The sequence below is a fragment of the Vulpes vulpes genome, chromosome 2 (assembly GCF_048418805.1).
Source record: "Vulpes vulpes isolate BD-2025 chromosome 2, VulVul3, whole genome shotgun sequence".
Classification (NCBI taxonomy): domain Eukaryota; kingdom Metazoa; phylum Chordata; class Mammalia; order Carnivora; family Canidae; genus Vulpes; species Vulpes vulpes.
Genome location: NC_132781.1, coordinates 51,454,371 through 51,469,571, shown reverse-complemented (window position 1 = coordinate 51,469,571; position 15,201 = coordinate 51,454,371). Strand labels below are relative to the sequence as shown.

Below are 15,201 nucleotides of genomic sequence, written 5' to 3'. Positions count from 1 at the left end.
TTTCCTGCACTTTGCACTCATTTTTCCAGAAATACTTGGTAAATATTACCAGTGTTTGCTATGGATGTGGCCCCGACAGGCTGGTTTCCTAGAGTTGCAACGAGGGTGTTTGGCGGCTTCTCTGGAGACGCCCAGTCCCCCTCCTACCAGCCATCCACAGTTTGGGCAAGTGGCCGTGGTGCATACATCTGAAACCTTCCAAAGGCCCTCAGGCTGGCAGCCAACTGACCACAGAGGTGAGAGAGGCAGAAACAGCTGCTTTCCTCTATGGCCATGACACACTCCTTACTCCCTTTGTCACCAAAGGACCATAAACCTTATTCTGAGTGATTTGCATTTCCCTGAATTTGTTCTTTCTAACATCTTTCAGCCTTTTTTTTCACCAGTCTTGAGGAAAGAGCAGACAAGGCTTTTGCTGTAATAAGAATATCTGGCTATATAACATGAGCGAGAAGTTGATGCAGCTAATCCCATCTCTCCCCCTGCTTACACCTGCTGTGGCTCCCTAGTGCTGGAGGATAAGAGTGGTCACTTCCCCCATGGCCAGCAGTCCCTGCAGTCTCTGACTCCTGGATCTCTCCCAGGTGACTCTCCCCCAGCTCCTCACCTCCATTTTGTGTCTGCCAGTCCCTCCATCCAGGACATTCCTCCCCCACACCCGGCCTGGGGCAAGCCTTTGGACTCAGCCTTCAGGCCCAGTGGAATGTCTCCCTGAGGACTGCACCCAGCCTGGGTTAGCACCTGTACCTCTCCTTTGCTTGCTACCCTTGTAGCTGGCTAAGTCTTTGTGTGATGTCTGCCTCTTCCAAAAGACAGTGGGTTCCATGAGTGAAAAGACAATGTCCAACCTCATTTCCCCCCTGGATTAAGCATGAAATAGATGCAGAATAAACACACAGGAGGCTTCCCTTTTCAAAAGCTTCACTGCAACTAACCAAACATGTTAAAAACAACTTTCCCAGACTCTGGGGACCCCAGGTGGTGGAGAGAACACAGGTTTGAGGGGCACACAAATCTAGGGTCTGGGGCCTGCCCTCACATGACTGACCTCAGCTGGTCACCCAACCTCCCCAACCAAGTGTCAGATTCCTCATCTGCCGGAAGAGCAAACAGGATCTGTCATCATGGGGTTAGTGGCACACATGGCCTTCCAGGCATGTGTTAGACACTTGAAGATGGTGGAGGCTGGTACCTTTCAGTTCAGGAGATGTACGTTGGAAAATAATAGGAATATTTCCATGTTTTCCCATGGTCAGGGTGTTCTGAGAACAGACTGCTGGCTCCTGGGATATAGGATGACTGACTTCAAACAGGCCTTGAGAGTTAAAGATAGAGACTGCGCAGAGACTTAGGGACCTGTCTCGAGACCTTTGTTCATATTCCCAGGGTCGCAAACCTAGGGCCAGCTGCCCTCCATAAGCTCCAAAAGTCATAATTTCAGGGCTTGTCCCCTGTGCTACAGATCCCTGTATCTGTACACAGGGTATGTCGGCTCTCACAACATCACCCATGAAGATCTGCGCTGTGGGGAACTAGCATTCAGATTATGGTATGAATAAATAACAGGCCTGTTCTTTGTTCCAGAACCCTATGTCTTGTTACAGGATAAATAAATATAGATTAAAAACAAAATAGGTTAAGAATCTGCCATATTGCTTTCTAATCCCAGTCTACTCTTAACAATTTATGGATATTTTCACCTAAATCAGAAACTAATACAGAAATAAACCCTTCCTAGTGATCTGTCCAATGGATAGTTATGGAGCATCCGTGCTATACCAGGCACTGTGTCGGGCATGGTAATATGTGGCAAGCAAGAAGCCAAGGCCCTGCCCCCCTGAAGTTGACATTTTAGCAAGGGGCAAAGACAATGCACAGATAAACAACCATTGCAGGGAGTCATAAGTACTGTAAAGAAAATAAACCAAGTGATGGGAGGCTGCTGGTGTGACCGGCTCTAGGACAGCCTCTGAGGAAGTCCCATCTGGATGAGATCTGAATCGTAAGTCCAGCTGTGCGAAGACCCAGGGAGTGGTTTCTAGGCAGAGAGGGTGGTGAGGGCCCAGGCCCTGAGGCTAGAATGATCTGGACACATTCAAGGTTCAGAGAAAGGGCCCCTGTGACTGGAGCAGAGAGGTCTGCGGGAAGTGAGGGTGGACAGGCCCAGCCAGGTCTGCAGGAAGGAAGGGGGGTGGGATTTGGGCCACACACAGGACAGGCCACCTTGGGAATCATCATGTGTTGGCCCTTCAGTGCATATTTATTGAATGAACACATGGGGGTTAATCTCAGGATGCTGCATTTGGCCACATCTGCACATGGAAAGCTCATTTTGTGATATCAGCCAGGGAGTCCCCATTTGGGGTCCCCAGGTCCCAAGGATGTGGCTAATCAACAGTACGATTTTCTAAGTGGTCACTGCAGGCTCCTAAGGGCAAAAATGGACCCCTTGTAAGATCTGCAAAGAGCTTGGGCTGAGGACCCTGAATCAAAGTCACCAGCTAATAGCCAACTTTTTAAATTTCTAGGAAGGAAACATCTGTTGCTGAGCCCCCGCACACAGAGCTCTTAAAGTTTGTGGGAATTTGATTCAGCAATGCCCTGTCAGAGAGAGGCCAGCTGTGGTAAGAGGGGGCCTTAGCTTCCCTCTCCTGGGTCCCAGTTCTGCCCCAATCCCCTCTGACACTCTGAACCTCAGTCTCTCTGCAAACTGGGAAGGTGGGTGAGCTGTGCCTTGAGCAGGCGAGGAGAGGGGGCTACAGGAGGATTTGTGATACAGCTGCATTCCTTAAATTTATTCTAAGCAGTCCTTAGAATAAAACTCAGGAAACTCACCACTTCATTCCCCTGGATTCCTTTCTCAGGGCAAGTGTGAGCTGAGAGCCCAGTGGTTCAGCAGACTCTGCTTGGCAGCAATGGGACCTCCTTGAACCTCGGTGTCCTCCTCTGTAACACCTGCCTCACTGGCTATTGTGGGGCCAGTAGAGGACTCACTGAAGATGCCAGATCCATTAGAGGTCTTCCAAAGGGCCGGGTAGGTATTCCTAGTCCTCTCCCAAAGTTTATTCAGATTTCCCATCAGATCACTAGGATGAAGCCACTGGCAAGAATATGTGACCCTTGAATTTCACACTTTTCAGATTAAATTTCAGAAATTCAACACCTGAGCTCAAATCAGACTTTAGGAGAGTACTGTAGGTTTGAAATGGGCTTGCCAGTGGAGAAGGAGATCCCCTACGTAAGGAGCTTGCTGACCAGTGACACCCTGGGTGCATTAAGGCCTCTGTTGTGTGGGAGTGAGGGCTGGGTTGGGCCAATATTTGTCTCTCTGACAGGCCCTATGGTAAAGCAAGCTGCGCCCTAGGGAGGCCTGAGCTGCTAACCTGCAGCCTTCTCGAGGCAACAGAGGGCGGCTCATGAGGCTCAGAGCCCTGGGAATTCGCATAGGGAAGGCCCTGGAAGGTCATCCCATTGACCTCCCTCATTTCAAAGGTGAGAAACCAAGGCCCCGAGAGGTTGTGGCTTAAGTGACCTTCACTGGAGTGAAACATGACTTGAGGGAAGAACGGAAGACCTGATGAAAACACTAAGAGACTTTCTGCGGGGGGTCAAGGGGGGATAAATTTACAAAGATTTCTAGAGAGAATTTCCCAATTTCCCATTACAAGTTAAAATGTAGGGGAACCTGGGAGTTGAGGGTCTGACTCTTGATTTCAGCTCAGGTCATGATCTCAGGGTTGTGAGATTGAGCCCCAAGTTGGGGTTCGTGCTCAACACAGAGTCTGTTTGGGATTCTCTCTCCCTCTGCCCCTCCCCACCTCGCATTCTCTCTAAATAAGTAAATAAGTAAATAAAATCTTTTTTAAAAATTTAAGAACAAGTTAAAATGTTCATGCCTTTCAACCCAGCAATCTCATTTTTAAGAACTCATACCTCAGCTATAATAGCACAGACAGGAAGCGATGTGTGCACGAAGATGTCCATCTTGGTGCCACTTCCAGTGTTGACAATCAGAAACACTGTATGTACAATGTCTGTCAGCAGAAGACGGGCTCAATAAAGGATGGTACGTCTACGTGATGAGATACGATGCACCTTTCAACAAACCATTTCTACTCATACTAACTTGGAAAGAAGCCTCTGACTTCTGATCAGGGGAAAAAGCAGGTCAACAAACAGCGTGTATGATACGGTCTAATTCAAATACACAGACACGTATACACACGGCATACACACACCCACATGTACACACACTCCATGCACATGAGCCAGTGGAGAGGCCCCTCTTACACCGTATGAATCAGACCTGAGCCCTCGCAGAGCCCAGGGCCCTGGAGTCGAGAGAGGCAGGGACCAGTTGGAAAGGCAGGAGGACGACAGAGAAGCAGGAAGTGCTAAGGGCTGCAAGGAGGGGGAGACGCATTTTGGTGAAGAAGGTGGAATGCACACTGATTCGGACTTTGGGCCAAAACCAAAACGAGTGCCTCTTTTCAGGAGTCAGGTGAACACAGACCCTCAGATCAGCACTTCTCAGGAGGGCTCACCATAATTTCGAACTGCTAATTCTTCGTTCCTATTAATCTGCTGTTGCCTATGTCCCCAGCTTCACGCCACCCCCTGAGAATAGGGACCCCAGGAAAGTCAGGCACATGGCAAGCACTTAATAAACACTCCGAATGAATAAATGATGGATGATGAATGCATGAGTGAGTGAGTAGTACCACTTCTAAAACCAGAAGGCTCTTTGCTCCCTTCCGTGTTTGTGGCAGAACGAGGGATTGTCCTTCGGCGCACAGAACCAGGTCCCTCGGCAAGGGCGGACCACCAGGCTGGCTCTGAGCGATCCCTTCTGGCTACACCACGACCCACTCGTGGATCAACCCACTCTTGGATCAATCAGGCAGTCCTAAGACTGTGAGCTGATGGCTAGGATGTTTCAAAATAAAATCCTGTGTGTGTTTGTGTCTGTGTGTGTGTGGTGGGCAGCCTCCGGGTGGGTGCAGACACAAGCTTGGGTGGGTTCGAGGGATGGGTCCCTGCAACTTCCTTTTTCTTTCTTTCTTTCTTTTTTTTTTTTTGTTCTCTATTTTTTACAATGTTTAAAGGCTTCCATTTAAAAAGCAGGGTTTTTTAAAAGAAAAAATTTTTCAAGATTTTATTTATTCATTCATGAGAGACACACAGAGAGAGGCAGAGACACAGGCAGAGGGAGAAGCAGGCTGCCTGCGAGGAGCCTGCTGTGGGACTCAAACCCAGGACCCCGGGATCACGATGCTAGGCAAGGGCAGACGCTCAACCGCTCAACCGCTGAGCCACCCAGGGGGCCCAAAAGGAAATTATAGATGCCTATAGGAGGTTGGAATGGCCACTGGAGAGACTGTCAGAAAAGGACAAAGGATGCAATCTCCCCAAAGGCCATCCGTGCCCCCATTAGTGGCTCTCACTCAGGGGGGAACCAGGGCTGCTGGAGGGGGCCTCCCACCCCCGTTACGGCACCAGCTCCCTACAGGGTCTGCCCAGGCTCTGTGCCCAGACCCGCCCTTCTCAAGTAGTCTGGGAAAGTTGCTCGAACCCTCCCTCCCACAACCCACAAGGCCAGTTCCTCTGTCCCTCAATCTGGGTGGAGGAGCTTCTGGAGGGGCTGCAAGGTCCTCTCCCAGCACGGACAGATCAGACAGATCGGCATAACACCAAAGGGTCTCCTCCGCAGAGATGGCAGTGCCCCCCAGCGGGGGCTGGGCAAGGCGGCTGGCGGCGGCTCTGGGCACTGCTTCCTGGCCGCGCCGCGGACCGAGCAGCCCTCCAGGCTCCCCTCTGCTGGACAGGGCTGGGGTGAGGGGGGCAGCCGCTGCTCTGCCTCCAGTGCCTTTCCCAGGCCCACCCCTGAGCCCCCCCCCCCCACCGGGGCTTCTGCTCTGCACCTTTGTTTAGCTACTGCCTTTCTTTTCCTGAAGGCTATCGACTCCTTTTCCCAAACCCACAAGGTCTGACCAGCCAGTTCAGCAAAAATGTAGCTTTTCGGAACAGATCTCGCTGGATGTGTTCTGCTGAAAGTTTAAAGTCTCCTTGATAATGCTGTCCATTTACCCTTTATCCTCCTCTCAGATAGAGATTTTCAGAGCAGTCTAAAGTCTTTCTCCACTGAGTCAGGTGCCTCAGGCTTGATTTCTTGGCTTGACAGTTAACATCTTACCCTGCCTGTAAGCTACTGCCGAGGGCTACCTCTCCAGAATGTCCTGTCAACCCTAAATTTAGCAAAGTGCAAGATATGAATATCCCATTATTTCATAAGGCCACACCACATGGTTTCAGGGTGTTTTTTTTTTTTTTCTGAAAATCTTCCATAAAAGATGGCAGTTTCACACTGACCTCGAGGTTATTAAAATCTCAATCCATTTATTCCCTGCTGGCTGGGTGTGCTTGGCACAGGGGTTGATGGGGAGCCATGGTCACAGGTGAGAGGCTCTCTGGCCCCATAAGGATCCTCCCGGGTCCCCGTCACTCTACCCAGGACTCCAGGCCCACCCACTGTCTTGAAAGGAAGGCATTGCTGTTAAAAACCCAGCTCAGGTCAAGCTCCTTCGTGCACATCAATCCTGACAGGAGAAAGAGGCAATCGAGAGGGGCCCCCATGAGATGCCCTTACAGACAGACCAGCCAGATTTTCCTTCCCTGGCTATGGGCCCGATGTGTCATCTCAGTCAAGTCCAGCTCAGAGAGCTGCAGAGTGGGAGGCCAGGAGGAGAGCACCTGGGCCAGCTGAGGATTTTCCTGGGCAAGCTGGAGCTGAGGGGCAGAAGGGATGGGCTCCAGGCCCCACTGGAGCCCTCCTGCTGCACCACACTGCCGCCTGCTGTCCGCGTCCTTGCATTCCTGCACTCGCTGGCCGGTTAGCGCCCAGACTTGGGACTCAGCTGGGAGGGGCGGCGCGAGGGGGCTAGGGCTACTGGAACTGGCCCCAGGAGGCCAGGGCAGGAAGTGGAGAAAAGGAACCCGCTCCCTCAGTCAGGGCTTATAAGGTAAAAGAGACTGCAGACTGATGCCCAAAATAAGCTGATTACCCTCCTCCCGCCAGGGCCGATCAGAAACAGCTGGGTGCCTCATCACACCCCCTACACACTGCAGGTGCATAGCCTTCTACCCACACTCAAGAAACCCACTTGTCTACCACACACATCCCTACACGCATCCTGCACACATACACCTGCATAGACATGCTATGCACACACTCAGACCCACGCACTCGCCTTCAACACCCCTACACACCCACCACACAATCACCTACAACACCCCTACACAGCCCACACCCGTACAACACCCCAAACCCCTATACTATATACACACATTGCACACCCACTACATGCACATTTACACACACACCTAAATGTACCCCCAAGCACCCTGCACCCACCTGCGTGCACAACACCTCCACCCTGTACCCCACACCTATCCACATGTGGTATGTTACATACCACCAACCCTTGCCTATATGCACACCCCACGACTACCCCATGGCTTCTTCCCTCTTCAAGCCCGCCTTGAAATCGAGGTAAAGGTGACATCCAGCTGTCTGGCAGGTTTGTGGAAGACTCAGAATGTGCTTCTCTTCCCCCTTCCCGACATCCCAACACAGTGCCTGGTCCTGCCAGCTACCAAAGGGGGCCGGTGCAGGGAGTCTTGGAAGGGAACAGGACTGTGAAGGAGAAAGGGCTGCTTTTGTTTCCGTTTTTTGTTTCCACCTTATAGGGAGATTTTAAAGAAATGGGGCTCCCACCCCCCCACATGCATTTCTTGGCCCAGGACATAGCTGAGGCCCCTGTAGGGCCTCAAATTACTACCACTGTAATTCAGCAAAACCTAAACTCCTACCATTTCCAGGAGACTGTTACTACCACCACTACTACCCCGCCTTGGTACTGCTTCCTGGTGGCCGAGGCTTGCAAGCCCCCCTCACTGCCGCCACTGCCACACCGGAAATCACCAGCATCCGAGAAGGACTCGCATCGCCAACCCCGCTTGGGGGGGGGGGGGGCGGGGGGCGGCGCGGCTAGGTGTTCCACAAGTGATGCCGGTTGTTTATTATTTACTGCCACCTGCTGTCCAGTCGTGGACACTGCGCCCCAAGTGAGCACTTCAAATGATAAACAGGACCTTTCTGAACCGTGTGTGGGAGATAAGGAGGAGAAAGTAGATGCTTCCATTTGATCACACCCTGCAAGTCATCAGCGGGGAGTAGGCCCACTGGGTAGTTTGCCTCCTTGGTAAACTCAAGTCATTTGCTCCAGACAAGCTCCTGTCTTGGTAGGCACAGGATGGAACAGGCACCTACGACTTTCGGTTCCCAAAGTCCATATCCTAACATCCATACTGCTTAACAACAGCATTTAAAGTTGCTTGGCAGACAGTGATGCCAGGAAATAACAATTTTTTTTAATATTGGATTTTTTTTCAAGTCCAGAGAAGTACATTAGCCCTGGGGCTCTTACCAATTAGGAGGATATTGCTCACTGCTCATCCCTCGAAGGACAGCTGCCTCCTTTCTGTCACTCTTCTCTGCCTGTCTACTTGGGCAAAAAGCAAAGGCAAGATGGGGGTGTCCACGCCCCATACGTGCAGCACGGCAGAGAGGCCCAGCCTCCCACAGTGCATACTGTTTGTCTACTGGTTTTAGATGAGAAAAAAAGACCATTTTAAAAATAGACATTCCTCTATAAATAAATGGTGCTTCACTTAGCAAATTAATAGGACTTTTAGAAAATGCTCACTTAGGCACACTGTGGATAACGATTTGATCGTTTGTTATTCTGATCTTAAAACACACTTATGTCTGTCAGTGGAACACGCAAGTACCCGAGGGGACAAGGGGAGGCAGCTGGTCTATATGTGGACTGGTCTGTCTTAAAAGTGCAATGCACACTGCAGATGAAGAGCTTAAGGAACATGGTTTTCTTCCACTTTAATGGAGCCGGGGCTCAGAACCAGCTCTTTCCCCCACATCTCATGGGTAGCGAGAACACTATTAGCCATGTGATCTGTGAGAGCAAACTCTGCAGCTACGAAGAAACCGGGAGACACTCATGAACCCGTTTCTCTGGGATGGCAAAGATATGGTGGCACGTTAACTAACAAGCATGTGAGCCTCACTCTGTCCTAAGCATATATTTGTTCGATTACAAGTACTAATTCCTGTGATCTCCTGATAGCCCCATTTCACAGATCAGTAAACTGAAGCACAAAGAGACATAGTAACTTGCCCAAGGCCACACAGCTAATAGCTAAAGGAGCCCAGATTCAAGGCCAGGCAATCTAGCTCTGGGGGCCACTTGCTTGGTCTCTGTGCCCTCCACCTGTCCTTCAGAGGAAGGAGCCACATGGATTCTGCACCCTGCTCTGCATTTGTCTCTCAGTGAGCCCTTGGGTGAGTTGTTTTACCTCCCCACTGGGGTTTCTTCCTCTTTAAACAGAATTGGACTCTCAGGTCTCTGAGCTATCTGTAAGCCCCTACGTGGCATGTGAAGTCATGCTGCTGCCCAGCTCCTGAGGATCTAGAAGGCTGCCTATCTGCTGCACACAGTCCCAGGAGACAGCCAATCCTGACAAACTGCAACACTCAACCTAACCTCCCCTGGTGTGGCAGACTAGGGATACTCCTCCCGCCAACAGGTAGGCTCTTAATGCTCTTCTCTTGAACTTGGGCTGGTCTTATTGACTAGCCTGATGAACAGAATCAGGTGGAAGCTCATTCTGAGACCTCTAGACCTGAGTCATAAGAAGCCCCATAGCTTACCCCACCCTCCCCCCCAACCGTGGACTCTCTGGGATGCTCGTTCTAGAAGCCAGTCATCACATAAGAGGGCTAACACCAACCCAAGGCTGCTATGCCATGAGGAAGCCCAAGCTAGCTGTGTGAAGAGGCTGCATGGAGACAGATGCTGACCAGCCGCAGCTGCTCTGAGGGTCCCACTGCAGACGCCAGGCATGGGACTGAGGAATCTGTCTTGGACATACCAGCCTTAGCAGATGCAGGGAGAAGAACCAAGGAACCAGGCTGACACCAGAACTGAGAACCAGCTGTCGCGCTCAGATGAGCCAGCCTAGTTGGCCCCAGCCATTTCACGTCAGCACCAAGTGGAGTTGATCCTCTCTGCCATGCGTGCCCTGCCTGAAATCTTCATCCATGAAATCAAAAGCAGAACAAAGGAGTCATGCCATTGAATTGTCATGCAGCTGCCAAGAGATAACTAGAGTACCAGAGGGGCGAACTGGGCCTTTGCCAGCTCCTGGTTATGGAACCAGGCACCCAAGGCGGTTCAGTAGTCACAGGAAAACAATATCCACATAATAAAACATACGTGTGTAGCCCATGGAGCTTGCTCCTACTACCATTGCTTCTAGTACAGTGGCGATGACAACTACTATCACTACTGATACTAATATTAATTAGCTATTAATAGTAAGTATCCAACATAGATACAATTTCCTTGTATCTAGCTAACCAACCTATGGCTTTGATACTGTGGCAAGCTCACCCTACTGATGAGGGCACCACAGCTCTGAGTGGCTTGCCCAAGGTCATGCAGCTGGGAGGTAGCAGAGTCTGAACTGGAATCAAGTGGCGTGAGTCCAGAGCCTGAACCTGTGGCTGCTCACCTGACTGAGGTGACCATGGCTGAGCACCAAACTGGAAGCTGGTCAGGCCTTCTGTCACCTATTCTCCATTTTGTTCCTCCAAATTAGCGGGTTTTCACCTAAATTGAAAAGCCAGCAGAGAAGCTTCTGGGCCCCAGGTGCCCCAGGGCGGGCCTGCCTGGTATTGCCACACCATGCTGTCCGGGGCCAATTACTGTGTGCTCCCTCATTCACTCGTTCATTGAAGAACATTAGCTGAGCTCCTACTATGAGCCATGCTCATTCATTCATCCATTCATAAGTGTTAGCTGAACTCTTACTACAAGGCATTCATTCATTCATTCATTCATTCATTCATTCATTCATAAATATTAGCTGAGATGGGAACTGAGGAGCAGACCACTGGTTGGGCAGATAGAGCCTGAGGAGAAATATGCAGCGTGAGGTGCTGGGGGACAGACACAGGTAGGGAGAGGTCCCAGGTGAGGTCCATCTTACCTCCCTGTAACCCATACATGACCAGAAGGCAGGGGCAAGAGATAAGAGTTCTCATAGTCAGGGTCAAAGGGGATCAATCAGATATGTACATTCAAGGTCTGAGGTGGGAAGTAAGGAGGAAGAAGGTGTCTCTCTCCTCCGCTGTTGCCCCTCCCCCCGGGCCTCCCAGGATAGCAGGTGGGGGTGGACACTTTCCATTATACTCCATACTCTTCCATCACCTCTCATCTCCCACCCCTCTCCCCCTGCCCCACCAATCCCCTCTCTACCCGTGCCTGCTTCCACCCACCACTCTTCCGCCCCCTTCTCAGCACAGCACCTAGACAGGTGCAAGGCTGAAGGTGTGGGCCTGGCGCTTCCCTCATCTATCAGAGCAGTGCCAAGCTCCCTGCGGGGATGCCTCAGCCAGCCTTCTGGCTGACAAACCGCAGCAAGTCTCATGTCCCTGATCTGTTTCGGGGGTGTGGTGACTGTCCAGAGTGTAGGACCCACAGAAGGTCATTAGGGCAGCCTCCCCCTGGACACTTCAGGCCCCACTCAGCCCGAGGAGAAAGGAGCCAGTGTCAGCTCCCCATTGAGGACATTCTGAGAGGGAAAGGGGCTTCTAGCTGCACCTGCCTCTGGGGTGTGAGCAGCTGCCCAGACGGCTGCACTGGGAGACCTCCTGGCTGGAGAAGACTGGGGCCTCCGGGTCTGGCCTGTCGCAGACAATTTCACAGCTGAGTGGATTGGAAGCCACTGGGGCTGCCCGTGGAGGGGAAACACTTCCAGAAGCTCTAGTCGGAGTGAGAAGGACACCATACACCTCTGGACTCACCTTAGACTTCGCAGAAACGTTTGGACTGTTTCATTGCCCTTTGTAATCTAGATGCCGGCACATAGCAAGCACTGGATGAACACTCAGCCCAGCAAAAACATCTGTGGCTGTCCCTCTTTGGTGCCACAGCTAAGGGGAAGAATGGCACTGGAGATGCCCCATCCTTGGTGGGGAGAGTTTCCGTTGAACGAATGCACAAATGAGTGGAGAGCCCCTCGCTGCCTCAGTTTCTCCACCATTGAACAAAAAGCTTTTTCAACCTTTTGGTGACAAACCTTTTGATGATGCCCCAGAAATGCAGCCATCTGTGATGAAAATCGAGTTTGAAAAAACAAGGAGGCGGACCCTCCGAGGGCACGAACCCATTGATAAATGGGGGCACTGACCCCCTTTCTGGAACCATCTTCACTAACGGCCTTCTGGCCTCCGAATGCAACCACCACTTTGAGACCTGCTGCTCTGTTGGGCTATCTTGGCCCTGGCTTCCTCTCAGGCTGAAAAAGCCTCCTACCTAGTTTCCATAAGGAAATCTTTGTAGCAGTCCCAGAGGAAAAGTCAAAAGTTTGACTTGAAAAAAGGAGCTACTTCAAAAGCATTGTCAGACCGAGGTGAGGGTTCCTTTAAAATGCATAAATTACCGGGGGTGTCCATTAATCAATCTATAGGCGGCCCCATGCGGGAGCTCTGGGTGGGGGTGCCGCAGGGACACTCGGGGACACATCCAGGGGAGGCGAAGCGCATAAAACACACGCTGAATAAAAGAGCAAATTAATGTGTTTATTACTTACTGCCTGGACTGTGTGCATGCGTGTGTGTGTGTGTGTGTGTGTAGAAAAATGAAAGAAAAATGTAGAGTTTTTTCAATAATAAAAAGGGAGTTGCACTGCGGGGCCCCTACAGCTTGTGAAAAATTAAACTCGACGGATTCAAACTGTCCTATTTCCACTTCAAAAGAGATGAGGCACTGAGCTCTTCCCAACTTGTCTTCAAACGCCCAGCACCCTAGAAAGTTTCTTTAAAAAAATAAAGGCTCCTGTTCCCCCAAGCACTGTACCGGTTACTGTACCCACCGTCTCTTCCTCTTCTAATTATACCCCTGTGAGTCTATTAATCAACTGGTAAATTATTTAGAGAGCCGCGCGCTGTCTTGAGCTGGTACAAACACGCCGCGTGCAAAGCCCTGCTGCAGCCGGGCAGAGGTCCCTGGGGTCCCGCCTCCGCCTCCGCTGCAAGGCTGCGTGCAGCTCGCCCAGGCTGCACCGAGCAAAACAAGCAATCCCGTTCCGCTTACCTCCTCAGACGGGAAGATTTACTTTGTCTTTCAACTCAGCAACTCCTTGCAAGTTTTTAACAAAAGAGAAAAGCTGGTCTATTGTCAGATCTTTAGTGTGCATTTAGTGCTGAGAATATTAATTCCCCCTAAAAAGGGCAGCAGTTCCGTGGAGCTCTGATCCCCCGCCCCTGGGAGGCGGGCTTGCCGAAGGCTCTGGAAACACTCATAATCATGCCAATTTGGGGCTGGTTTGGCTGGTGTGTGTTACGAGGGCTGCATTTGCTGTGGCGAGGGCTCATCACCAGAAAGAGTGCAAATGAGCCTCAGATCGCCCCCAAATCTCGCGCCTCTGATCGGGTTCAGGTTCCATCAGGCCAGAAGGGACCTCCTCCAGACAGCAGTGTTTCGGAAAGAGGAGGGCGTGCAAGAGGGGACAGAAGGAACACTCGCTAATGATCTGTCTTCCACGTTGCCCTACCACTGCATCAGCACTGACGATCTTAGGGGAAAGTTATTACACCAATTAAACAGCTGTTTCTCACCTGGAGTCAGTGTGTGCCTGGCGTGTGCACCAGGGAGTTTGGGCCTTCTGGTCATTGAACTACCTTAGCTGCTGGGGGTGCTGGCAGGGCAGGTTGGTGATGAAGGTGATGGGACTTAGGAGCCCACTGTAATTTGGCCAACAGGCGGGATGGCAGGTGTTGGAAGGCATGGTTCTCTGTGCTTCTCCTGGAGAGCCTCCTAGAGGTGCCTCAAATGCCACTGCTGGGGATGTGCCTGGTCCCCTGACCTGACAATCCCAACACGTTCTGAGGGCCACATGGTCAGATCAAGGTGAACATTTCATGCACTCAGGGCAAAGAGTGACACCAACAAAGACAAGATAGGCCTTTGGCTATTTTTAATACCTTCCCTAGGTAGCTGTTCCTTAGAGAAAGCCCAAGCAATGTTGGAGAAAGGAAACAATTATCAGAGCTGGGATAGAAGGCAGCACTTCTGAACCAAAGAGATGGTTGCATACCACTAATCAGACCCAGGAAGGAGACCTCTGGAAGGAGGTTGTATCTACCGCCACCAGCCTCTAGACCATGAGTTCTGGCTGGAATACCCAAGGGAAGGGATAAGACTAAAGCAGTGCAGACTTCTTGCTGATGGCATGAGTTGAGGCCAGTGAGGAAGGCTGGTTTTCACATTTAAGTGAGAACTGGAGAACCAGACATCCCAATGGGGAAAGACAGAACAAGTGCTTTCCTTGTGACATTCTAGGCCTCCAGAATTAAGAAATCCCACCTGCCACAAGACCCTTTGGTAGGAAGGAAGCCCCAGGGAAGGAGCTGAGCCCCTCATTTGGAGGTGGTGACCACTGTGAGTTGCCGCTGATTTAGGCAGAGTTGAGATCTCGTGGCTCCTTCGCCTGATGTTGGCGAGAAAAAGAACAGCACATGTTGGCATTGTGCGAACTGGATGAGGAATCCATCAGCACCAATTATCTCATTTTAAATGGTATGTAAACAGCTGAGAAATGATTTTTCCAAACACCCAGAATAGTTTTTCCCTGCTTCATACCCATGTAGAAGTGACAGGAGCTTCCTGGCAGCTAAGCCTGCATGATTTAAGGCCCAGCCCCGTGTGTCGTGTACAGCCTGTAATGGAGGTTGCCTGCATAAAGAACACGGTGCACAGAACCCTGGGGAATAAATTTGTTCTGTTCGCTGCAGCTAGAGTAAGGATAAGTTTAGGAGGTCAGACCTATATATTTCAAAGTCCGGGACACAGAGTGTGCATCTCCCCAACCCTCTGTCCACAGTGAGGTCGCCAAGAGCCTAGGATCGAGAGATTTAGGACAGGCTGTGACGGGCCCTGGAGCCCTCTTCCCAGTAAATGTGGAAAGATGGGAAAACAACAGTTATTAATTTTGCCACTGATTCCAAAGAAGGAGGTGTTGGCAGCACCTGTGAGGACGGAGGAGAACATAACTGAGCCT

The 15,201-nt window shown here is 51.0% G+C and overlaps 1 protein-coding gene across 2 annotated transcripts in view; it reads right to left on the bottom strand.

The window, feature by feature from the left end:
* Positions 1-15,201, bottom strand: part of AK8 (adenylate kinase 8) — a 129,351-nt gene that overhangs the window by 51,162 nt on the left and 62,988 nt on the right. The window lies entirely within an intron of this gene.